At 36.4% G+C, this 27,677-nt stretch overlaps 1 protein-coding gene across 6 annotated transcripts in view; it reads left to right on the top strand.

Annotated features, from left to right (window-relative positions):
- The window catches only part of LOC126754185 (beta-1,4-glucuronyltransferase 1), a 360,239-nt gene that overhangs the window by 168,411 nt on the left and 164,151 nt on the right, over positions 1-27,677 (top strand). For 5 of the 6 annotated variants that reach the window (XM_050466143.1, XM_050466146.1, XM_050466147.1 and 2 more), the window contains exon 4: positions 2,453-2,506. The exons of the other annotated variant lie outside the window; for it this stretch is intronic. The gene's annotated coding sequence lies outside the window, so the exon portion shown is untranslated. The remainder of the gene's footprint in view (positions 1-2,452; positions 2,507-27,677) is intronic. 6 annotated transcript variants of the gene reach the window in all.

The following is a 27,677-nucleotide window of genomic DNA, read 5'->3' on the forward strand; positions in this document are numbered from 1 at the left end:
GTGAATTGTACAGTTTTTGTTGGATTATTCGTCCAAAGTTGTATCCAGTTTTATTAATTGCTTTTGATTTGTTGTCTTATTTCGCTCATTTTCGCACTGTAACTTAGGCATTTGAGAAGAATGCGACGTACTAAATTTTGTGGAAATTGGACGGTCGGGTTCCGAGATAAGAGAATTCATCAAAAAGTGGGCGGTGCCACGCTCATCGCTCAATTCTTACACCGACTAAAGCCCTCTCATACCATGTCTGAGGTAAAATTTAACATCTTTGGCGTATTTAGTGACTGATGTATTGGGGAGTAAGCGGGGTTATCTATCTATTTTTTTTAACTTAATGTAATCGGCTGCCAAAACTTTAAATGCTGTTTTCACAGTCGGTGTGGAAATCGTGAAATTTTCACAAGACTTTCTTAGTATTACTAATATTTGTTAGGTAATGGTAGAAGGATTACGGGAGGAGTTTGATATTATTTTAATTTTTTTTAACTTCAGAGTGTGTATCTTTGAGAAACCACCATAAAAACAGAACTTTGACTAGTCCTTCCATCATTATATATTATATTTATCCAAGGTAATAAAATGTATTTTTTTTTTTTTTGGATTCATCTCAATTTTAAGCGGAAGCATCGCTTTCACCGATAGATAATTAGATATTTGGCCGAAATGCTCTTCAGAAGCACTTCACGGGTTCAAAAGAATATCAAATTGCACATAATGAATTACTCGGTGAGTAAAGTACATTAAATTCTGTAAATGAAGATTTTTTATTTCTTCATTCTACCTTTGTTTGTTTATTTAATTTATTATTAAACAAAATGTGTCTTAAAAAAATACACAAAGAAAGAAAAAATATTTTTTTCTGACTTGCAGGCTGATTTAATTACTTAAGTAAACCGTGACCGCTTGCGATCAGTCATTCTTTTGATCCTCCTTTTTCCACCGGCCAATAAACCAACAGATTTACACTCGAAGTGTAACCAACTTTAGACCGTTCGCGCAGCTGTCGCACTGGAATCAGCTGTTTATTAATTTGCTGAATGACAGTTCGGAGTATTGTTCACAAGTGTACAAAAGCGTTTTGCCAAAAGTGAACGCAAAAAAAAGTGATCAGCGATGGAATTCAAACGTAATAGTGTGATTGCTTTATATTTAGCTGGAAAATCACAACCAGCAAATGTTCGTGAGCTCAAACACCTTAATGTGAATAAAGTTTTTGTTTATCGCACCATCACTCGTTACAATGATACTGGTAGCATCGCAAAATGCCATGGAGGTGGTCATCAAAAGACTGCAACATCAAGTGAGATGCTTCGGAAAGTGAAGAAGTGACTTGAGCGAAATCCGCGACGAAGTGCCAATCAAATGGCTAAAGAACTGAAAATATCCGACCGCAGCATCCGACGCATATCGAAAAATGAGCTCAAGGTCAAGCCTTACAAGTTCCAAAAGGCCCATGATCTCACACCGAAGGAGCAACAAGTAAGACTTGAGAGAGCGAAGCAGTTGCTTTGCTTGGCCGAAAGCGGTCTAATTCCGAAAATTGTGTATTCTGACGAAAAATTGTTTCCAATTGAGCAATTCGTAAACTCTCAAAATGATAGGGTTTACTTGACCGACCGTTCATACGAGAATCTAAGTCATCGGTTGGCCACCAGGAGGCAGCACCCGCCACAAATAATGGTTTGGGCCGCTGTCACCGCAGATGGGCGCTCTCCAATTGTTTTCATCGAGCCTGTCGTCAAAGTAAAAGCGACATATTATCGGGAAAGTGTTCTGGAGGCTGCTTTGAAGCCGTGGGCAAACAAACATTTCGGTCGCAAACCATGGACTTTTCAACAAGACTCAGCACCGTCTCACAAGGTGCGAGTGAACCAAGAATGGCTGAAAAACAACGTTCCGAACTTCATTACGACAACACAATGACTCACGAATTCACCTGATGCGAATACAATGCCTTGTTCCCTATGGGCCATTTGGGAGAGCAAGGTCCAAAGTAAAAAGTACACCAGTCTCGAGATGCTGAAGAAAGCCATTGTCCGTGAGTGGGCCAAAATACCGGCAAGTCACATTCGGGCAGCTTGCAATTCGTTTTTTGACCGTCTCAAGGCCATAGTTAAGGCAAAAGGTGGTCATATCGAACAAAAGTGAATTGGTCCCGAATTTATGATTATTTTCACACATTTTGTACTTCAAAATAAATAAAAATAATTTTCCAAACCGAATTTATGGCTTTTTTAATTACACTTCGGTTGGTTACACTTCGAGTGCTGGACCCTGTATACCGGACTTGGAATGTATGGTCAATAGATATGTGACTATATAGGCGTATCTTTCGCTTTCTGGTTTCGTAATCAAATATCCTAACCTAACTTAAATATTTTATAAAAATTAGTTTTTTTCACTTATTACAACAAAATATTCTAATTGTTTCCTAAAATTTTCTTTCTTTCAGTTAATTTACAAATATAAGGGAGCATCAAGCATAGTATTTTGTAGTGAAATTAAGGTGAGTTGTGAATTTTTATTGACATCACAATGCTATTTAATATCAAATCAAAAAGTCATGGAGGCATAGCTCTAAATTTTACTTTCCACCATTTTTGCAATTATTGTTCAGAAGCATTTAAAACAGTTGCAATATGAGGTTGCTGAACTTCTCGCATACAAACAAACATTTTTACATTTATTTTCCATCCAAACGCTGCGTGTGGTTGCATGCCCCATTGACGCGCTCAAAGGGAGCAATCGCTCACAAATGGTGCATGCATAAAAACGCACAAAGTCAGCACAAACGCACTCACCAACTATTTATGTTTATTTCTGCAGTTTTCCGCGTGCATGTGTTTGTGTGTTTGTGTGTGTGTGCCGCTCTTGTGTTCATATGCGTGTAAATATTTGCTGTGCGTAAGCTCGAGCAACTTTGCCACTTTTCGCATGTCTGCTTCCTTCTTCACAGGCACACAATAGCAACAACAATAACAACATCAGCGCTGTTGCTGCTGCATGCTTTGCCTTTGTTTAAAGCAAATGATGCATAAAGCCGCCGAACTCGAAGTCAAATTAGCTTCATTAGCAATCGGCGATTTTGCTTTAGTCTCTTTGGGAAAATGCGAAAAGTGTGATTCATTTATTAATGCGCTAATGTGAGTTGTGTTGTTCTTTGCAGTACTTGATGTTTTTCTTTTTTTGTTTGTGTAGTTTCGATTAGCATTTCAATGAGTTGAATAAGCGGTCAGTCATTACATCATTTCGAAAATTCTGCGTTGAGGTCGTTAGATGAGATAATGCACACTTATTGAGCCGCAACGAAAAAATCATTGAAGTGATTGCTATTTTTATTTAAATCGATATTACATAAAAGGTGATCCATATCGAGTTTCCCTACCTTTATTAAAGAAAAAGCACAGAAACTTCAAATTTAATGGGTAATATTTATTGTCATTCGAAAGAACATTCTTTGACATTTATATTTTGAAGATTACCTCTTTCAATGTTTTCCGCGGTGGTCCTCGTCTTCTTGAAACCAAATGTCGCCGAGATCACGAGTTTCAATTTCAAGCATCAAATAGTCGGTTATCATGGCGCGATAACGATCCTCATTGGCGGTTACGTTCTCCGGCATCATTTTTGAAGAAATATGAACTGTTGATTCCACCGGCTCATAAACCACACCAAACCGTTGTTTTTTGTGTATAAAATGGCAGCTGTTGAATCTCTTCAGGTTGTTCTTCGTCCCAATTGTGGCAATTTCGCTTGTTTAGATACCCATTGAGCCAGAAATGGACCGAGTCGCTGAACAAATTTGGCCCAAAAACGTCGGTTTTTTGTGGAACTTTGCAAGAGTTCATAGAATGAACCAATGTCGCTTACGAAAATTGGGCGACTTCAGTTCTAGCATAAGCTATTTTCTGTAATTTTCTTTTAATTTGAGATCTCGACGTAAAGGGCGCTCCATATGTCAGTCCGAGTTGCTGCGAACGGCGCCGAATAGACTCTCCACGGTCTTCGTGTACACTCTCAGCTACGGCTGCCTTATTTTTTTCGTGCTCTATTCGGTTAAATATTATCCAATAATAAATGCTGGATCTCGAGATGGATGATGGTGTTGCGATTAGTACACTCAGTAGGCCCTATCGCCAGAAAACTAGGACAGTCCATTTTATGAAGCTGCTTTTGACTGTGCAAAATCATTCGCCTTAAATAGGAACAGATAGTTCTATACTATATGGATTAGAAGTTGGATATATGGGAACCTAGTGAGTCTCTATTGATTTGTGTGACCTGGCGTTGTCCGAATTGAACACCCTTTCTCTTCTATTGGCCAAAGCTGGCCGCTTCTAAGCGATTGATAAACTCAGGTCCACATTAAAAACATGAAGCAGCTTATGGTAGATGATTCCCTGCTGATTTCAACAAACTTCTTGATCGTCAATTTTGGTTTGGCCACCGTTTCAGTGAGCTCACCGCGATTGAATCACAACTATTTATGCATATGACCTCTATAAATCGTGGATTTTTTCGTAAGCAGCTTTATTGAAATGGTTCCGAAAAGGTTTTTGTGTAATCTTTAGCTACTGAGGGCTCCTTAAAGGACTTCAAACGCTATTGGTAAGGCCCGTAGCATAAACTCCATATAATTCCATTAAGAGTGATATAGTTGTTTTTGTCCACTTTTCCTATGTTAATTGAAAAATTGTACTTAGGTTGTATTAAAACTATGATAACCGATTCTGCACTACTCGTACTTTTAAAAAGCTACAGACATTCTTGTGGAAGCTATTATAAAGTTTACTGTGACCATTACCTCCTATGATAGTTTAATAGTCCAAAAGGCCAATACTTTACACTGATAGTTAAGGATTACAAATTTGAGTCAGAAAATTTATCTCATCTTGATATTCTTAAGATGTTAGACCAGTCTAGGAACTTTAAAAAATTTATTGTTTCTTTTTCTTGGCTTAAACAACACTTAAGGGTCCTTAAATTGATATTATAACACAAAGTACCATATTTCTGTCCACTCAGTCCAGTGCTGAAGCGTTTGTGTCAGGCCTTTCCAAGAAGTAAAACTTTAAAACCGTCTTTTTAAATGGATGAACTATGGGAATGCCCAGTTTTCAGTCACGACTCAAAACACTCCAATTTAAGAGACATTAAGCAGCTGGGGGTAGAAAAGAGTAATGTATTTGCCAAATCCACTGAGTTTCTTGATAACCCTTAAATTGGTTACCACCCGGGAGCGCTTATTTGCTACCCTTTCCAACCAACTAACCAACCCAATGATTATAACTAGCTCAGTAATAAGTCGTTGAGTATGTATTATACCATGTGCATCACAAAAGACTGATGTGATAACCTTTCCAGCCGCCTTTTTCGTTTTTCCACGTCTGAGAACCGGTTCATCATGTGAAGTCCGCTAGAATGACGGTCGATTGGACTCCAGTGGGAAATGATGGAGCTATGTTTCTATCACCGACGAAAAATTTCGGCTTTATTCCGATTAGAGAGCACTTAAACACTTCTCAGAATCAGTTATTCGTTGTTTTTGTTGGATTATGAACTTGCGAGGCACCTACTTTGAGTTGTAGTATTATCTATGTATCAGCCACAGAAAAGCGTGGACGGTTCCTCTAGTTTTGTATAAAAATAACTATACTTTTTTTTAACTTAAATACATGTTTAAGAGAGAAATTCGATTCGTTTTTCATTACTCTTGGAACAAATTGTTTAAGCTAGGTTTTTGAGGGGTCTAGATAGGCGTAACTCCTTAACACTTTGATTGCAAAAATATCTCTTCTCTCTACCTATCACAACACTTGTTGTAATTAACCACAGTTAAGTACCTAACATTTGTAAGTTTTCGCCCGATCGCTCGTGGTCTCCTACTCGAACTGTTAGACGAGTGGTACGTCTATCTGCAGAAGTCGTTAAACTCCACATAGATAAACTGTTCCAAATGGTTTCTAAGACTAACTTTTTTTAAAAATTGGTACCATTTTTTATTATTATTTTCATATGTTAATTTTTTTTGAGACTGCTTTCTGAACCATTTTTACATCTCAAGAATATTGTGTTAAAGTTTTAGGTCATTCGGAGAAAAACTAACGAGGTTACAGTAGGTTGAATAACGGTATCTCTAACTCAGGTTTGCGCGCCTTCCAGCTACCTGCGCTGAGTGTACAAAACTTTGAATCGATTTTCCCAAATACGTCATTTTTAAAGTCGGTGACCAGCCTACAGAAAAAACTACGGCATCGATCGTTTTGAAATTTTGTACAAATATTCTACATATATATAGCTCTCGAATGACGTCGAGTTTTTCCAAAAATTTTAATTTCTAAGAATTTTACAATAACAACATTTTGGCTTGAAAATGGTACCAAAAATTGAGAAATTGAAAAATTAAAAAAAAAAACTCAACGTCAATTGAAAGATAAACTATTAAACTAAAGAAAGCATTTTGATTTTTTGGTTTCAGATGATCCAGTGATGCTGTAGGCTGGTCACCGCACCAAAACTTTTTTTCGAGGTGCCTGCAGAGATCGACTATAAATCCGTTATTCCTCGCTATTTTTCGATAAAACTTTTTTTAAGTATCCTTCAAATGTTGTACTTTCATATAATAATAAGTAAAATAAACCTACAGCAATAATTTTTTCCAAAAAAAATCACGAAAAAAGGTCTTTTTTCGACGAAACAAACCTTACCCCCCCTTAAATTGTAGGAACAAATAATAAACACATAATAGACAAATGTGGGCCAATTCTATTATTAACTGTTGTTAAATTGCGTAAAAAAAATTTCGCAAAATATTTTTGCTGGTTCATGCACCATTCATATAAATCCGTGGACCATAGCAAATAGCTGGGTCATTGACTTCCCATTGGATTTCGAACGACGATCATACTGTGTTTATTATTATTTTTGATTCCTTTGATTTTATTGACGTTTCGCTGACACCAAAATTAGCACTTCTAAACGCTATTATTAGCACAATACATATATGTATGGTAGATATAATTCCTGGCTAACTTACAGCCAGCAGGTGCAAGTAATACTCATTAACTCCATTAAACTGAGCACTGTGTGTAATTGATGGCTTATTGTTCTATGCTATATAGATAGCTAAGAAGCTATATATGTATATGTTTTTGTGTGTAATATATAAATAAATAAGTAAGTAAGGCTTTAAAGAATTTTTATAGATGGTATGTATTAAAAAATCTATGAAAATTGCATACAGCCTTACTTAAAAAGCTGAATATCTCGAGAAGTATTAATGATAGCGATTTTGACCTCGAACCTTTTTTATAGCAAATAAAATTTCCTACAAATTTGTCATGTACATTTTTTCTATAGCTCCTGTCATTTACGAGATTTATACAAAAAATTGCGAAATTCTTGGAAAAATCGGGTTTAGAGCCTCGTACTACCTCGCCGGTGTGAGTTACGACTTTGTTGCACTGGGCACTTTTGTAGAGTGAACAATTCTGAGAAATATGCGTCTAAAGTTAAAGCGATGCCATAACATAATTCTGATTTGTAGGAATTTAAAGATAAAAACTCAGGATTGTTGTGTATTTTCTATGGAAAATTTTTATAGGCCTTGGTCCAGTTCTTAATGTTAATATTAAGAGCTAAAATTTTCAGGGAATTTTTTTTTAGGGTATTTCCAAGAAAATTTCGTGACGGGACTCAAAAAAATTAATAGTTTAAAAATAAAAAAAACACCATAATGTATATATTGTATATATGTATCCCTGCGTTTATATCTATGCAAGTACTTTATATAACATACACTTTAATTGTCATTAAGGTCAGCGGTTGTAAAAAGTGTGACGTGAAATGGCAGAATTTGCGCATATGTTTCTACAACAACAACAACAACAACAACAAGTCCATAAAAAAATTCACACATATGCTTTCAGTCATAAGTCATCGAACACTGACCAACTCGGCTATGTCGCAAAACGAATATTTTTGCACTCTCTCCACCGGCGCTTCCCACCCGCACTGCCCTGCTGCGTCGCTTAATCACACCAACATATGTGCTGTTGGCAATTCATCAACCTTAATTAGCATTTGTCACGCTGTTAGGCTACAGAATGGCTGTTAGACTGTTCTTGCTGTTGCTGACACCACTGACCAGTCATATTATTAATGATATTTTGTTTTTGTATGGGTTAGCAGTGACCGACCGCCCGCTACATAGAAAAACTCACTCAACTCCTCCTCGCACTTCCTCCTTCTCTCACTCTACATGTCTCTCTTTTTCTCACTATCTCTCCATCTCTAGCAAAGCAAAGTTCTCATTAAAGAAAAATTACAGTTATTTCATTAGTTAGGTTAAACACACATCAGCTGTGCGGTTATACCTTATACTCAGCGCCATCAGTCATAACCTGCTCAGCACATTTTGCTCTATTGGCTTAGTTTTTATACCACTAGTCACCTATTTATATACCCATATATTTATATATGTACATATATAAAGTACACTTACTAGTATATATTTCTTTAGTTAACTTTTTCAGCTTTTCCTTCCATTCCACTGGGACTTAGTTGTGGCATATTTTACTACTTCTTTTGCCCTTAACACCATTTAATTTCCCTTTTACTGCAATCACCTTCTTTCACTTTTGCTTTATACCTTTACGTATACATACATACATACATATGGATAGTAGGTATAATAACTCATACCAGCTTTGACAGTGACTTTCAAAATCACTCTACGTACTTAGTTACTTAAATATCTGCATAAGTAAGTAGGCAGGTGCGCATTGCAGCTGACTGACCTTTAGCTGTTCTACTTTTGCTCGGGAACAATGTGTTAGTTGGCAGTGATTTTCTAAAAGAAATATGTCACTGTTATGCTCAGTTAACGGTGTAGCTGAAAGAGAGCGAAACTAAGCAGGATTATATGTATGTATGTACATATAATGATCAAAAGAAGTTAAGAATAAACGATATTGTCTTACATATGTAAAAGTACGATTCTTAATATATCGCGCTAAATGCTAGGTTAGGTTAGTCTTTTAGGCCATTCGCGATACCAGATGGAGTCCAGTTACTAGGTCCTAGAGAAGTAGTCATTTTTCAGGATGCCTGCGCTTTACGCGAATTTCAACAGACTCTGTGACTTCACTATCGATAACTCTTCCAGGTATCATACCGTGGGGATCCAGATGCTTACAGCGTAGTCTTGCCAATGTGCGACAAGTGCACAAGAGATGGTCCATTGTTTCCCTGATGTCTTGCACCAGTAATTCCCTACAGTTTTCTCGATCTGTAAACCCCATTCTGCGGGTGTGTGTAGCCACCAGACTGTGACCGGAATACTAATTCCTATCATATTCCTACAGTCTCTTCGAGTGTCAAAGGGAATTTTCTGGACTTGTGTACCGAGCTAAAACTCTGAGGCAGATTCATTCAAAAGTTTCTTATAACATCTGATCAAATGTGATAAAACTGACAAAAAAGTCACACTTTCACATATTTTAATAAAAATCCTTATTTTCGCCTTCAAAATAGGCTTCTGAGCCAATACTACTATGGCAAAACTTAAACCATTTTTCCATATACTTATTAAAACTCTCGGCTTAGATGACCTTCAGCGAATGATAATTAAAGGCTTCAATGAACTCATGGCGCGTTCACCGATATAGATTCTTCGGTTTCGAAAACAGAAAATAGTCACAGAGTGGCAATTCTGGAGAATACGTTGAATGGCGTTGATGACGGTTTCGTGTTTGGTCAAGATTTCAGTCTTAATCATGCCAGAATGTGATGGAGGAATATCGTGGTGAAAAATCTACGAATTATCTGTCCACAAATCCGGTCATTTTTGCCCAATTAATTCACTTAGAAGTCTCAAAACGGCCATGTCTTCTTATGCATTATTGGCTAAGACACGCTTATGCGGGTATAGCCGAGCTTACAACAGCGCGCCAGTCGTTCTTCCTTTTCGCTGTTTGACGCCAATTGGAGATTCCAAGTTTAGCCAGGTCTTTCTCCTCCTGGTCTTTCCAACGAAGTGGAGATCTTCCTCTTCCTCTGCTTCCCCCCGCGGGTACTGCGTCGAATACTCTCCTAATTGGACTGTTTTCATCCATTCGGGCGACATGACTCTGTCTCTTAATCTGCCGAACTATGTATACTATGTCTCGTAGAGCTCATCGTTCCATCGACTGCGATATTTGCCGTTTTCAATGCGCAAAGAACCATAAATCTTCCGCTGAATCTTTCCCTCAAACACTCGTAACGCTGACTCATTAGATGTTGTCATCGTCCATGCCATACAGAAGGACAAGGATGATGAGTGACTTGTAGAGTTTGGTCTTTGTTCGTGGGGAGATGACTTTTCTTCTCAGTTGCCTACTCAGTCTGAAGTAGCACCTGTTGGCAAGAGTTATTCTGTGTTGGATTATCTACTACTTCAAAGTTATGACTGTCAATAGTGAAATGGGAGCCAACACGCGAGCGCGATGTAACGTAATATGAATATCAGCAGCGGTACATCCTTTTAGAAGATTGATTCTCAGTTTCAGCTCATTTTTGGAGCGCCATTCACGCGATTATTGGAGAGTTGCCACATCATATTCATAAATTGATGTCTCGTCACAAGTATGAGACCCTTGTTGAATACAGAGTCTTAGCTATGTTGCCAATATTCTTTTTTTGCGACTTCTACTCGCTTTTGCAAAAGATGCTTGTATTTTAGTACGAGTCTTATATTGGCATGCTTTATACCTAAAATCAATAAATGTTTTTGAGTACTATATCCAAACCACTATGTTGTGAACTTCTCTCCGCCTTATATTCATAACATAGAAATCGTGTGCTAGCTCCCTGTTGCTAGCATGATGATTTTAAAGCACTGCTTTTTCGATGTTATCGTCATTAACAGAGGTGGTGGTGGTCATGACTCGAAATCTTAGTATCACAGATATAAGTCTATTGCCATAATTCCGAGATCTTGAATATTGTCGATTTGGCGATTTGGCGATTTGCCGAAACATGATCTATTATATTCATGTCAGATTGCCGAAACCAGCCCTCAAACCCCGATATATGGCTGAAACCAGTTAATTTCTACAGTTTATTGCCAAATAAACTCGTATATATTGCTTTCGTAGTGTCCGAATCCAACGTCATGTGTGTTCTTCTGGTCCTTTTGATCACCATATTTGTAAATTTTCTTTATTAAGAGCCTCCTGTACTATGAAAATACCAGCTTCGTTTAGAAAATATAACCACATGAAATAACCCTGATGGTTATTTGGATATTTTGGAGTTGTTCCTACTTTTTTACTGTTTATGAAACTTATAAAGTTTCGAAGAGGTAAGTAATCCATTGAAGTGCTTATGTCATAAATCTACGAGTCTTATAAATACGACAGAGAAGTTGGTAATTACTAATCATACCCAAATGTCATGTTATCTTCGACTTCATATTTTGGTAATATAATTTTTGATTTACTCTCATCGACGCCGCTTAAGAAATTTGATAGAGACTATTCTAGCGAAAGTTGTTTCCAATGTGGTATAGACTCTACAAAAGTAATCAGAAGCCGATAAAATATCTTCTTCGCTAGGAAATAGCTTAGTCATTGGTAAGCGAATACCAGATCTTACATATAATAGCTCTGTTCGATACGACAGCGTTGGAGAGTAGTGGTTAGAACTGTAGAAGTTGTTCTAACAAACTGGCAGCACTTGCGTTGCAACCCAGTGCTATCGATGTCCTCTAACATATCCGTATTGCTGTTGCGCTTATTTCTATGATGAAAAAAATCTTCTTTCTGTGATAAAAAAAAATTTAATACATTAAATCGCTAAAAATTCGCATTGCAATGATTCACAAAGCATAAACGCACAATCTAAAATAAAATAAAATACACGCAGCCAGCAAATCGCAGTTTTATTATAAAAATTTAGCGCACGGCATTGTTTAAATATTTAATTTTAAAGCTCAGTGCGTTGCAATTTTATTGGGGCATGTATTTTTCTACACTTTGAGATATCACAGCAATAATGCCCTGCGGTGGAATGGGCGCATTTACACCATGCACATGCCCTGCAGGAAATTTAATGAACTCAAATATGGTTTCCAATGAATTTGAAAATAAGAAAAAAAGTTCGCCACTTAATTATATTACATTACTTGTGTCCCACGGCTATAACCGGTTAAGCGGTGTCTGTGCCAATAAAGAAAAAGAACAGTAGTGTATTTCTATTGATCGCTTTATATACATATGTAATAATGATGTAAACACAAAAACAAATTTTCTTTGGTATTATTTTGATTTTTGGTATATCATAACAGATTTTATTAATAATTTTTCTTTACGAGAAATATATAAATAACGAAATCGCACGCAATAGTCTTACTCTACACTGTTCGCTAAGTATCGAAATTGCAAATAATCGGTCAAATGAAAAGTTCCCGGCCTACTATAGCAAGAGTTTTGGCAAAATTCATTTTTTTTATTCAACATTTTATTCCCTTCAAGTTTGATACCCTGATTATAGCGATTCGTCAACTTTTCTATACAAATTTTGTAGTACGATTGGTGTCCTTTGCTGCCGAATAGGCCTCAGTTTCGGCGATCATCTTTTCAGTCGACGAAAATTTCTTCCCAGCGAGCATTCTTTTGCGATCTGAAAACAGAAAATAGTTACTGTGAACTAGTTCCGGAGAATACGGTAGATATGTCAGCAATTTGAAGCTCAATTTATGGATTCTTGCCATCGTTTTCACTGACACGATGCAATGTATTGGTGAAACAGCGTTTTATTTTTCTTCAGTTGAGGCCGTCTTTCGATGATCTCGTTTTTCAAACGTTCGAATAACGCTACATAATAGCCTCAGTTGATGGTGATTCCTTTTCTAAGTAAGTCAATAAAAACGATGACATGCACAGCCCACAATATAGACGCCATAACCTTGACAGTCGACAGTTTAGTTTTTATTGTTTTGAATCGGGGTCAAAGAGCGCAGTCCACTCGCTTTACTATCGATTGGACTTCGGAGTGAAATGTTGAAGTCATGCTTCATCTAGTATATCGACGCAAAAACTCGGTTTTTTATGTTTGAACATCTTGTAACAGTGCTCCGAATCATCAACTCGTCGTTGTTTCTGGTCAAAAGTGAGGTCGAGCAGCATCCATTTTGCACAGAGCTTTCTCATACCCAATTATTCGTGAATGATACTATGTATGTATATTACACGTTCCTTTGATATCTTTGGGGTCTCAGTTATCTCGAACAAACTCACTTTACGGTCATCCAAAATTATTTTGTGGAATATTTTAGGTATTTTCGTCCGTAACAAACTCTTTTGAGCGTCCACTGCGTTCATCGAAGGTTAGGACTAACTAAAAATCATACGGATTTGATTTCAGTAGTTTCATCTATGTGTCAGGCTGGCGACTGTTTCATTGATCTGTTAATTCTCTGAAAATTTCAAAAAAAAAAATTCTCATCGGGTATACATATAAATGCTATTAAAAGTACAGTTGTGGTGGAAATAAATTTAATAATTTTATATTTGTATAATATTAGTTGAAAAATATTTCAATAGCTATAACGTGACCAAATATGTACTTTAAGCTGGATATAATAAGATTAGGAGAGCTTTATAGTATGGATTCAGAAATTTCTTTTATAAGATTTAGTAAATTGAAATTCATTATTTTTTCATTAATTTGAGGGTTTTACTTTGCATAGTACTACACATTCCTGGCCGTCAATACATTGATAAAGCACTAAAAGCCTTATTAAAGAATTAAAAAAACATATTCAAATAGACTCAATTGCTAAAAAAATACTGTAGCAGATCCTAAATAATATAGAAATTCTACCCAGCTAAAAGTGATTATATTCTTGCCTGCAATCTTCGAGGTAAAAATTAAATTTCGTCTTAGAAGGCAGTTCTGCTTGACTTATATCGTGGTCTCATAAGTTAGAACCTTCCACATAAAGTGTGAGGCAGCTGACTTCCGAAAACTCGTACTCTTAATAGAAAAGAGGTCCAACTCGACTTTATTTAGAGTCTCAGAAGTTTGATATAATCCGTGAGCCAACTGACTTCAGACAGTTTATATTATTTGTAGAAAAGGCATAATGAAAGGGCATGTCTCACAATATTTGAGCCAGATCGATTATTCCGCGTATCGATATACAAAAACTTGGCTTGAAACTTAAAAATCGGGACCATGTTTCGTTCCTCCTAGATCAACATGTGATATAGTAAACTTACCGCAGACTTAGGAAAGCTTATCTCTTGGATATGTGAACTTTCTGCTCAAAAAGACTTCGAAAAGGAGTCAGAAAAGTCCAAAAGTATCAGTTTTTGAAATCACTTTAAAACACCCGACCTCTGATCGATGACTTTCCTGTAGAGTGGTGTCCAACTCACAGAGGACTTCAAGGTCCACAGTCTTAAGCTATTTATAAACAGTTGACTTAGTTTGAAGCCAGCCAGAGCACCGAACTCATGCCTCTAACTCTGAGTAAGTCTGACAAATACTGAAACGTTTTGACAGAAGTAAAACCTCTCACAGAATCCGAAGAAAGAACTGAGAGAGTCATTCTCAAAGATGCCTTCACCAGTCCACGGATCACAGACAAGTCAAGCGAAACGCTAATCAGTTTTTTTTAAATACTACTTAAATTCCGAACACAGCTGTAAACTTGCGAGCATGTGTGTTCAACCTGCAACTGTAAATAACAACAACAACCACTACAAGGGTGCACAGCAAGGGCGTTCAGCGGTATCATTGTGCAACCAAGTGGTCTGCCATGTGCTGTTGTTTTTGCATGACATTATTGTTGTTGTTGTGCAAACATATGCGAGCAACATGGCTTTATAAATAAACATAGTCAATTGTTGTTGTTGCAATTTTTCATTTTGTTGCATATTTTCCAAACAATTTTTTTGTCATTTTTCCTTTAGTCATTGCAAGTTTTTATGATGCTTTCGGCTATTGTTGTAGCTATTATTGTTGTTGTTGTTGTTGTTTTGGTAGTTCTTCGCTATCATGTGTATTATTTTTATGCTCGCTAAAAGCGCAGCATAGAAATCATTGCACATGCATTATATAGTATGTATGAACATCATTAGGGTGGCACTTAAAAATTTTTATTTAGCAATATTTCCAATTTGGTTCTACAAATCGGAAATATCGCTGTCAAAGCATGTATAAAATCCTTTTCTCAATTGGAATGGAGTAAAGTATGCTAAATAGTAGTCCACCCTCAGATTGCTTTAACTGCCTAAAACCGGCGCAAAAATTATATAAATATCTCTGTGGGTATGTAATATAGATTTTGTTTGTTAATTATATAAAAAAAATAAAATACGATTTTCAATTCTGTGCTTGTTAACTTTTCGACACACCCTAACCCTATCCAAAAGGCAAATTTTTTATAATATATTTTTCTACTAAAGAAAATTCATTAGAAATTAGCGCATTCTTTCGAAAAATAATTGAAGTTCCAGTTTTAGAACCACCCTAACATTTGAAAATTTTTGCTTTTTATACGCATATGTTATAATACATCCTCTTGCATTTTATCAAACCGATAAAATAAATTGAAAATTTATTTTTGAAAAAAATATGTATTTTAGAACCACCCTCACATTTCCAAGTTTCGGCTTTACATATTCCTCTACACACATATATTACAATACATAGAGCTCAATTTTTTTCAAACTTATAAAATAAATGCAAACAATTTTTCCTTAGTTTTCACACCACCCTAATATTTGCAAATTTTTTCACCAACTGCAAGGTTTTTACTCAACACAAATGACATATAACATACGAATTAAACGAAGTAAATTTAAAAAAATACTTTACAGTTTTAGAACCACCCTAATAATTTCGAGTTACTGCTTACCAACTTCCAAAAAATATGTATAACACGTGATGCTGATTTTTTTAAATCCATACACTAAATTAAAAGAAAAAAATTATTTTTAGTTTTAGCACCACCTAATATTTGCAAGTTTCTTTCTCAACACAAATACGTAAGAACGCATGCAGTTGCAATATTTTTCGAATCCATGAAATAAATGAAAAAAATAATAATAGTTTTCTGCTTTAGAACCACCTTAATTTTAAAAAAAAATTGTTTTTCACCTTCCGCAACACACATATTACAACACAAGCAGTTGATTTATTTTTCACATTCATAAAATAAATTTGAAAATTTGAATTTGAATTTGAAAATTTATTTTTCAATTTTGGTACCACCCTAATTTTACCAATATTCGGTTTTTCACCGTCCGCTGCACAAATATTACAATACAAGCAGTTGAAAATTTTTTGATATCCATAAAATAAATTTGAATTTGTTTTTCAGTTTTAGTACCACCCTAATTTTACCAATTTTTAACTTTTCGTCTTCCGAAACACACTTTATAACAAAAGCAGTTGCATTTTTTTTAATCCATAAAATAAATTTGAAAGATAATTTTTCAATTTTAGTACCACCCTAATTTTACCAATTTTTAATTTTTCCCCTTCCGAAACACACTTTATAACAAAAGCAGTTGCATTTTTTTTTTTTAAATCCATAAAATAAATTTGAAAAATCATTATTCAGTTTTAGTACCACCCTAATATGTGCAATTTTCCACTTGCCAATTTCGCCACCGCACCGTTGCTATATTTATAGACCCCGGGGGTTGCATTTTTTTCGAAACGCATGAAATAAATGAATTTTACAGTAAAAAATTACAATAACAACAAATGCCCGGGTGTAAGGTGTTGCCAGAAGGGCGTTGTTGAACAGCGATGCATGCAACGCGTATGCAACGAAGCGCTCAAATGGAAACAACGGTAATATGTAGCCGCAGCAGCACAGCTTGAGCGATGCTCGTCTGCTGGTCAACGCTTTAGCTTTAATAAAAGCGCGCTGAAAAAAATACATAAAGCACATAAGAGTGTGTGTGTATGTGTATTGCACTGAAATACCGTAATTGTCGTGCAATTTTATACTGTCTTTTATGCTGCACATACCTATTATTATCACTGCTATTCTTAGTGCTTTTATGGCGGGCGCAAATGCGCGTATTTATTCTACACACACTTGCATACATATGTATGTGTGCGTGTATATGTTTATATGTCGCCTGCGCTGTAAGTTGAGCTGCTTGAAATTGCCATTGTGATAGCAGCGTGAAGTTATAATATTTAAACGTGCCACATGACCGCGAAGAATCACCGTTACAGCGGCAACTAGTCGCTGATATTTCCGTTTCATATTATATATATATATGAATATGTGTGTATATATACATGTAGGTACTTGTCGCCTCCAACCATTTTTTTTCAATAAAGAAATTAAATTCTCATATTCGCAAACAATTGCAACGAAAAGCAAGTCACCCAGACAGCCGCCTGCACATGAGGCAAACATGTGTTTACAAGTATAATGTGTTGTGGCAAGAATAACAAAAAGATTTCAAAAAAAAATTAAAACGAAATATAAAAAATAAAAAAGAGAAAAAAAAATAACAACATAAAAATAAATTGTTGCATGCACACTTGCAACGCTGTGAATTGACCTCCTCCATGTGTGAGCGCGTTTCAAGCTCAGCATGTTGCCTTTAAGTTTTGCTTTACTTACACACATTCGTTCACACTTTAACTGTTGCATATTTCAAGGCGTTCGCACTTTTCAAATTGCATCAATGTGACGTTACAACGGTTATTATGCCGTTATATGGACATAAGAGATGGAAAATTGTTGTAACAAATAAGGAAGGTTAGGTTATATTAGTTGATTGATTTAGAGAGATCACACGTGGACTAACATATGTATGTAGTCCTTTGTGAAACCATAAAAGAGAAGAACTCCTGTGTTCAAACTTATAAATTAGCAAAACGCTTAGAAGCTAATACAAATTTGCACAATCGTTTAATTTCCACTCCCGCCAGTTCGGTAGGATGTCTGAAGGTACGAACTGCATAGTGTTTAAATTTTCCATACTCAGTCAAAAAGAAAGTGAAGTGAAAGTGAAAGAAAGTGTTGAGTAGTTTCCACCTCATCTTCTTCCATACTGCTGCTACAGATGGCGTCTGGTAAGATTCCCAACCTTACAACGTGGACGCCAATAAGGCAATGGCCTCTTAAAAGCCCCAAAACTAGGCAGAGCTAGCCTCACTGAGGGGAAAGAGATCCCTAGAGTAAATCTATTGCTTCCTTAATGGCTGCAACCACGGCTTGGAAGACACTGCAATAGTCAAGAAGTCTGAAGTTGTAGTTGATAGAGAGTTTCTGATATTAAACCCCTCCACCAACCTTTCCCCAATTTTCGACCAATCCGTAAAGAAGCTCACTGCTCCGCTCCTCCAAAGACTTCTTCCCACCCACAACTCTCTCACAGGCATATGGGTAGAGAAGGAGCCCAAAGAGTTCGATTTAGCGACTCCATGATCCAAATGACCCGGAACCCATATTCTCTTGAGTCTGAAAACAACTTTCGCAGCCATACACCTTCCGAAGATGTCTACGGGCACTATATGCAAGATGGCGTTAAGTGCCAAATAAGCAAGGATGGAGAAGAAAATTTTTGACTGGCTGAACTCTCAAATTTCCACCAATCCCATCAATGAATATGACTCCTCAATACGGCTCAAGCGATTGTTTCGTTCGATTCTTACTTGAGTTCAGAGTAGATCTGAGGCATCAAAAATACATGCATCAAAAATACAACTTTATGAGTTCGCTTGGGACTATAATTTTAATTTATTGCTGTTGTTGTTTAGCTATACAAACATTCTCCGAGTAATTTTGTATAGACGAGTTTTGCAATCGCACCTCATTCACTCTTTCTTAGTTCAAATTGAGAATCCGAACGGATCTATGGTTCGTTACACGTCATCTTCTGATAAATTGAGTTACGAACCACAAGCTACTAAGAGAAAATCGAACCTTTTACACACTAATTTCAGGACCTGACTTTTTTTTTGATTTTGATTGAAGTCCTCAGGAAGAACTTAAGGTATGACCGTCATCAATCACAAAATACCAAATTGAAAATCTTTTCATGATATGACTACGTTATGTTTCTCTCTCCATGGAAAATGGGATACAAAACTGAAAATCAGAAAGGAAATACTGATCTTTACATGATGTTTTTCGATCTGATTTTTGTATATTTTCGATGGTTGAAAAGAACTTAGGGTAAAACATCTATTAATTACGAGCTACCACATTAAGAGCGTCTATCATATTTCTGTCCTGGATTTGCGCAGAGTTTGACCTTCATCAATCACAAGAAACCAAATTCGGAATTCGAACAAAACTATCGGTCATTACATTACCCCTTCACTTTCAGGCATCATAGTTTTTTGATACCGTTTGATGTTCTCGAAAAGAACTTATGATATTACGGTTATAAACCACGTGATCCCAAGTTAACAATCGTAACCGAACTGTTGGCCTTAACATGAACTTTCAAGACCTGATCCCAATTGATGTATGATAGCCATTTATCACGTGATACCATGTTGAGTATTGGATCTTAACTAACACGATATTTTTACGACTGCACTATCATGCTTTTTCGATTCCAATTGATGTCGTATGATTGCAATCTATCACGAGATATCAATTTCAGAATCGGAACAGAACTACTGGTCTTCGCATGATCTTTTCTCGTGCTGATTGTTTTTTACTATCCCCATTAACCACGAGGTACAAAATTCAGAATCACACCAAATTTGTCAGTTTTTTAAGGATCTTTATATGATCTTTATATAACCTGACTATCATATTTTTTGGATCCCGATTAACCAACCATCAACTGAGATATCCAGCTGAGAAACGCAACAGATCTATCAGTCTCTTCACTCAAAAATAAAATTTTTGACGATCCTATATGATGTTCTCCAAAAGAACTCAGACGTATGATTGCCATCATCCACGAGATATGAATCGGCAACTTATCTCTGTGATGCGATGAACAGAGTCTAGTAACATGCATTATTTGCAGAAGAGCGAAAATCCAACGCTGGATTTCAGTTTGTAGAGCGATTCCGGCAACAATTCAATTTGAATGAATTTTTCCAGCTTCGAATACTGCCGCTTATTCTGGGGAATCAATTTCTATAAAAGTATTATACTTCAGACCAAAAAACGAGTATCTGCTTTATGATTGAAGGACCCAAAATCAGCTCGATCAAGAAGTTATAGAGCTAAAGCTGCTTTATTATTATATATCGTTGTTTTACCAAGAATCATATGGCTTCTCACACGTTAATTTCATATAGTCTTTTTGGTATCGCGGGTAATTTCGTCACCATTATTAGCTCCTGTAAAGCCTAAAATTAGCTCAAAGAGTTTTCCAAATATCAGCTCTATTATAAATATTCCTCATTCATTTGCCGAATGCAAAGATTGTGTCTAATGACAGTATTGATTTCTCCTCTAATGTTAATATAATTGAGCCGGCATATTTTTCCATATCACACAGACTCTCTAGACATACTTCGCCACTGTGTTGTAGCTAAATTTTTAGTGTTCAAAATTTGCTAGTTACATACTATATTCCCACAGAGTAAAAAGTTTAGTAAAAACTCTTATGTTTCCATCAACTCCTGTGCAATTTCCAATCGGCTTACTCAAAGTCAATTACCACCAATAATATTATTTTTTCTCGCAGAATATTGAACAAACTTTTGGCCGCTCACTTTCAAATAAACTTTGCCAGTTTTAATGATCTGAAAACTTTGCCATAACATTCAGTCAAATGTATTATATGTGTGTTATAAATTAGTGTATTAGATTATCCAAATGGAATTAGCAGCAATCCATCAAAGTACCTGCTCGATTAGTGACAAGAAACTGTGTGGTAACAACAACAAATGACAAAATTGACAGGTGTAAGGTAACCGATGAAAAATGGGTATGGTAATCGTGTGAAATACGATAATAAAGTACTTAGAGAGATATGTTTTCATGTCGGTGTGTATTTATGTACTTGAATTTATTTAAGTTTAGTACTAATGATGCATTATGCATTAGGCATTATATGACATTAGAGGAACGAACAAAATCGGTGGCAAATAAAATAAAAAAAAGTATTAAGATATATTTGCATAATGCGTTTGCAGCAAAAACTGCTGAAGTAGATTATGTATTTTTAAAGCCAACAAGTCAATTGAAAGGTTCCCGGCTTACCATTTTTTGGAAAAATTCTTTTTTTTTTATTTAACATAGGGATCTTCAAGAGTGATACACTGATTATAGCGACCGTCTAACTTTTCGATACCTTTTTTGTAGTACGATTTTGCTTCAAAATTGGGCTCACTATAATTCGTCGAAAATTTCTTCCCAGGGAGCATTCTTTTGATGTCTGAGAACAGAAAATAGTTGCTGGCGGCCAGATTTGGAGTATATGGGGTATGTGGAAGCAGTTCAAAGCCCAATTCATGGATCGTTTTTCCTGACTTGTGACACGGTTCATTGTCTTGGTGAAACATCGCTTTCTGTTTCTTCAGATGCGGCCGTCTTACGGCGATTTCGTCTTTCAAATGTTCCAATAATGCTTTCTAATAGTTGTTTTTTGACGGTCCTTCCTTCTTTAAGGTAGTCAATAAAGATTATTCCTTGCGCATCCTAAAATACAGACGCCAAAACCTTGCCAGCCCACTGTTGTGTTTTTCCACGCTTTGGAGCGTGTTCATCGTGCGCAGACAATTCGGATGACTAAAACGATGGCGCCATGTTTTATCCATTGCCACATATCGAGACAAAAACTCGGGTTTATTACGGTTGAACATGTCTAAATATTGTTTTGAATCAACAATTCGTCGCTGCTTTTGGTCAAAAGTGAGCTCGGGCGGCAACCATTTTGCACTGAGCTTTTTCATGCCCAAACATTCGTGAATGATATCATGTGTGATATTATAAAGTTTGCCTTCAAAGTGGTTTTCTTGACAGTAGAAAGTATTAGTTTTAATCTCAGTTATGACTTCAGCCGTAATAAGATCTAAATCACTTAAAGGTTGTACAAAAACTGTGCTTGACCGTTTCAGCTGAAAAACACTATCTGGTTGAACATTTGTGTAGAAATTTTTTAATATATATGACCTGTCTAACTAGGGTTGTACCATAAACATAGATAACTCAAAAGGGATTACAGACGACTCTATAAATTAGCTGTATCTACCATTAAATTTGATGAACTGGCGTTTACCGCTCCTTAGACCAGAGAAACTTAGCCTAGTTTGTTAACAAAAGAATATTCATGGCTCATAAAGAAACATACATATATAATTATCTGCATTAAAAACATCGATAATATAATGGAAATCGACGAGACTGATCAGAAGCCAAACACTGCACATATAAAAAGCCGTTTGGAACGATTTAAATACAGAACACGATGTATAGGTGTCAGTCGACTTAACGCAAAAAGAAACCGAGTTTTCGCCAGTAAATCGGTACTGAATTGCAACAAAAAATGAACCGATGAAGCGGTTGATTACTGGTGATGAAAAGTGGGTTATTTAAGACAACGTCGATCTAGAACGTTCGTGACCCAGCCAGGTTTAATGGTCAGGAATGATTTGCTCATATGTTTGTCGGATTTGGCTGGAAATAAACTCTTATGACCTGCTCCCCTACGATCAAGCACTTAATTCGAACCTGTAATGTTAGTTATGAACCGTTTGAAGGACGCAATTGCTTAGAAGCGAACATTGGTTAATACCTGAAGAGTTGTGTTCCATTTGAACTTTTTCAGGCCACATACAATGATAGTGACTTTCTAGAAGCTCCAAGAGCTTAAATTGGTTGTTTTGATATATCCATCTTATAATCCGTCCTTGGCTCCAATTGATTACTACCTGTTAAAAATTACCCCTCAAGAGAAGCTTGTAAAAGACTGACTTTCCTAGTTTTTTGCCATTAGCAACGATGATTTCTATAAGAGCGGCATTAAAAGATCAATTTCAAAATGTTTTTCGGTGCATATTTGATCTAAATAGTATGATTGCAGCATTGCTAAATAAAGCTCTCACTTTAATGTAATAAAAATGGATTTATTTTACTAGACCTTAGATTTAAAAGAATAATACCCTTATACAATGTCTGTCGCAAAAGAAACAGAACTTTTTAAATATAACTGTTTCTGGTGGCGCCACCTATTGGTGGGTATATGAAATAAAAAGTTTGATCTCTTGTTGACATTTCGTAAAAATTTTAAGACAATTGGATAACTACAATCGATGTTATCGATCAAAAAGTGACAGCAGCTTTTGGTCATCGGTCGTAAAATGCAAAGAGCAAATATTAAGTTTTGTTTTAAACTTGGGAAAACGTTTACTGAAACATTTCAAATGATGAAAAAAGTTTATGGTGATCAGTGCCTATCCCGTAGTAATGTGCATGAGTGGTTTAAGCGATTCCAAGAAGGTCGTGAGGGCCTCTGTGACGATCAGAAGTCGGTCGTCTTCAGAAGTCAAAAATAAAGACAATGCTGATTTGTTTTTACGATTCCGAGGGTATTGTACACCGAGAGTTCGTCCCAGGGTATTGTTTACCTTGGTGTTATGAAGCGTCTTTTGTCACGCATTCGTCGTGCTCGACCACAATACCGTGAGGCAGGGTCCTGGCGCCTGTTGCACGATAATGCGCCGTGTCATCGGTTGACGCTTGTCACTGATTTTTTGACAAAAACTCCATATTAACCATTAATCACTCACCCTACTCACCTGATCTGGCACCCTGTGATTTTTACCTATTTGGAAAACTTCATTTGCCCATGAAAGGACACTGGTTTCAGGACATTTCAGCTATCCAAAAGGCGACGACCGATATTCTCAAGAGCATTCCGAAAAATGACCTTAAACACTCATTTGAAATGCTAATTGACCGGGCTAAACGCTGTATCGAAGCACAAGGAAACTACTTTGAATAAAAAAATATAACTTTTGAAAAATATTAATTTTTTGTTGTTTTTTTAACAGTCCTGTTTCTTTTGCGACAGACCTTGTAAAATAGAAGAAAAGTTGCTCCTTATGTAAAAATATTATGCTCATATACTCGGGGTTTCCACGTTATAGAAATTATCGGAGTAAATGGTTATCGGATTTGGCTCCAGTTGCGTTGCATTTTTGGGTTAGGTTTTCTTATGACTGACCCCAACATTTTATTGTAGACTCATTGATAACTTCAGATGCGAATATTACACATTATTACGGCCTTCTTATAGAAATGTGCTTAAGCCAGCATACTGGGTTGGGATTTTTATATAATACTTGGAGTTCTTTAAATATAAATGCCTGTAATGCCCTCTACCATGACCCTCCACTAATATTACCTGCTTACCTATCCCAACTAACAGCTAACAGCTTAATTGTATGTATGGAAATTTGCCGCATAAATTATTAATTTCGCTTACTGTCTTGTCTACCATACTCTCTTTGTGCGAAGTTTTCTTTCTTTCCGGAAACTTTACCCTCGCCATTTCCCTAATGCAATTAGAATTTTGTTTGTTTGTAAACAAAATTTTGCTTTCCGTTTATTGTTTTGCTCAGTTTTCACACCTTTTCCGCATTTATTACTTAATTCTGAAGTTTTCGCACGTTTTATGATTCTGTTTACCTTCAGGCAAGTACTCTACTACAAACAGCCGTACCTAGAGATTATAAAAAGAATCAAAAAATAGATATTATAATTATTTCTGTTTATGTCACGTTCATGCAAATTAGCCAAGTTAAGACCTTAGAGGAAAAATGTAGAAGATGTAGCATAAATATGTACATATCCGTATTATAGAATTTTTTTGTGCCCCAAGTTTCGGGGAAAAATAAATAAATTTAAAGCAAATAAAAAGTAAACAGTAAATAAAGGTTTTTTGAATAATGTGTGAAGCGAAATACCTAGAACAAAATTTAACGGACAATTAAATAAAAGTAAATTTAAAATAAAAAAATTTCAGAAACTGAAATTCTTAGTTAAAAATAATACATGTATGAAAAACAATGGTTGTCAAAAAGTCTTGCGGCATTTTCAGTAAATAAGTTTTATCGTTTTTTTTTGAATAATGTTTGATTGATTGTCGTTTCTTTTAAGTCGTTCGTGAAATACCAAAATAAAGATAAAACAGCACTTTAAAGGAAAAATGCATCTCAAACCGCCAATAAAATTTGTGCAGTTTATGGACCCGATACAGTTTCCATTTCCACCGCACAACGAAAGAGCGCCACGCTAAAAATTTAAAAATCACTTTGGTCGAAAGAGCTGGAATAGTCAGCCGTTCGGTCAATTAAAAAAATAATAAAAAAATAAAAAAATAAAAAAACCTTTTTGATAACCCATATATTCTCCAAAAGTAAATTAGAAAATATCTGATCTAAGCTTTAAAAAGTACTTCAATATTTATTTTCATCGATTCACAGTTCCCACTTGAAAAAGCTCGACTTCCTACAATCCTGGTTCGTGCCAAGGCAGATAAGATCACTTTTTCAGTTTACTTGTATTACTAAGCGCCTATGTTGGTCAGCTCATTCCTTTATCACTTGAGGAATCTGTGTCCTGTAAGTGTTTTACAACATAATATTTGAAAGTAAACAAAAACACAGAAACTTCAAAATTAATGGCGAATGTTTATTATCATTCGAAAGCATATTTTTTGGCATATATGTTTTTGAAAATTATCGCTTCCATATGTTGGCCGCGGCTCGTCTAAGTGTCTAATTTTCGATGACTCGTTCGAGCATTTCGGTTGGTAACTAGCGAAAGGCTCGAGAAATGTTTTGCCCCAAGGCCTCAATCTAAGCGGTGCTGTTCGCATAGACTTTAGACTTTACATATCCCCACAGGAAAGAGTCTAACAGTATGATATCACACGATTTTGGTGGCCAATCGACCGCTTCACTGCTCACCGAAGTGTTCTCTCAACAAATCTATTGATTGATGCAATGTGTGGGAAGTGATGCCGATATCACGAGCTTCTATTTCAGGCATAAAGTCGGTTATCATGGCACGATAACAGTCGCCATTGACGGTTACGTTTTCACCCGCATCATATTTGAAGAAATGTGAATCGATGATTCCACCGTCCCACAAACCACACCAAACCTTTTATTTTTCTGGATGAAATGGCAGCTCTTGAATCTCTTTATTCTTTGTCCGAAATGCAGTAGTTTTGTATGTTTAAAAACCAATTGAGTCAGAAATGGGCCTCATCGCTGAACAAAATTTGTCTCGAAAACGTCAGATTTCTTCGAACTTTTTAAGAGCCCATATAGCAAAGCGATGTCGCTTGTGAAGGTCGAGCGGCTCAGATCTTGAAGAAGCTGTATTTTGTACGCTTTGCAACGAACGGTGCCGAATCGACTCTCCTCCGTCGACGTGTACTTCTTCTTCTTCTTAATAGGCGTAGACACCGCTTACGCAATTATAGCCGAGTTAACAACAGCGTGCCAGTCGTTTTTTGTGTACTTCTTCTTCTTCTTAATTGGCGTAGACACCGCTTACGCGATTATAGCCGAGTTAACAACAGCGCGCCAGTCGTTTCTTCTTTTCGCTACGTGGCGCCAATTGGATATTCCAAGCGAAGTCAGGTCCTTCTCCACTTGGTCCTTCCAACGGAGTGGAGGTCTTCCTCTTCCTCTGCTTCCCCCGGCGGGTGCTGCGTCGAATACTTTCAGAGCTGGAGTGTTTTCATCCATCCGGACAACATGACCTAGCCAGCGTAGCCGCTGTCTTTTAATTCGCTGAACTATGTCAATGTCGTCGTATATCTCGTACAGCTCATCGTTCCATCTGCTAATGCGCAAAGGACCATAAATCTTTCGCAGAATTTTTCTCTCGAAAACTCGTAACGTCGACTCATCGGTTGCTGTCATCGCCCAAGCCTCTGCACCATATAGCAGGACGGGAATTATGAGTGACTTATAGAGTTTGGTTTTTGTTTGTCGAGAGAGGACTTTGCTTCTCAATTGCCTACTCAGTCCGAATTAGCACTTGTTGGCGACGTGTACACTGTCAGCTATTTTCATCATTGCATGCTTGTCCATAAATGAATGCTGGATCTCCAGGTGGATGATGGTGTTGCAAATAGTACGCTCAGTAGGCCGATTACTGTATTCTATGGTATTCAGAATATGCAGGCGAGGCAAAACTGCTGAACCGCTGTATCCAATATAGTTTTTTGCAGGTCTTCCATCATCAGCCTCATATCTAATAGCAAATTCCAAGCATTTTTCTGTAAAATGTTCACTTCCATTTGATGAGTTGTTGCCAGTAGCGTTATTACTAATTGGTTTATCCCGTTTAGAAGTTTATGGCACAGCTCATCCTTCTGATCTCACCAAAGACAGAGCATTACCGTGGCATTATTAATATTGTACCTTGACGTAGATTAGGTTTGTTGGTAAGGTTTCACATATGATTTTTCGTTCAGATTTATCGTTATGAATACACTTTCATCACTAGTCACAGCCTGATGCAAAAACAACTTTATTCCCTATCTTCAGTTTCTTTTTTTGCTGCTCAGGACATTTTAGGTATTTTAAGCCAAAATTACCACTTTTACATATACTGAAGAATTCTAGCAAATATTGCAGCTTTTCAAAACATGGTCGGAGCATTGGAACAATGAAATAATTAATTGCTTTAATACAAGTCTACATCTCATAACAACTTC

Source organism: Bactrocera neohumeralis, chromosome 3 (genome assembly GCF_024586455.1).
Source record: "Bactrocera neohumeralis isolate Rockhampton chromosome 3, APGP_CSIRO_Bneo_wtdbg2-racon-allhic-juicebox.fasta_v2, whole genome shotgun sequence".
Lineage (NCBI taxonomy): Eukaryota > Metazoa > Arthropoda > Insecta > Diptera > Tephritidae > Bactrocera > Bactrocera neohumeralis.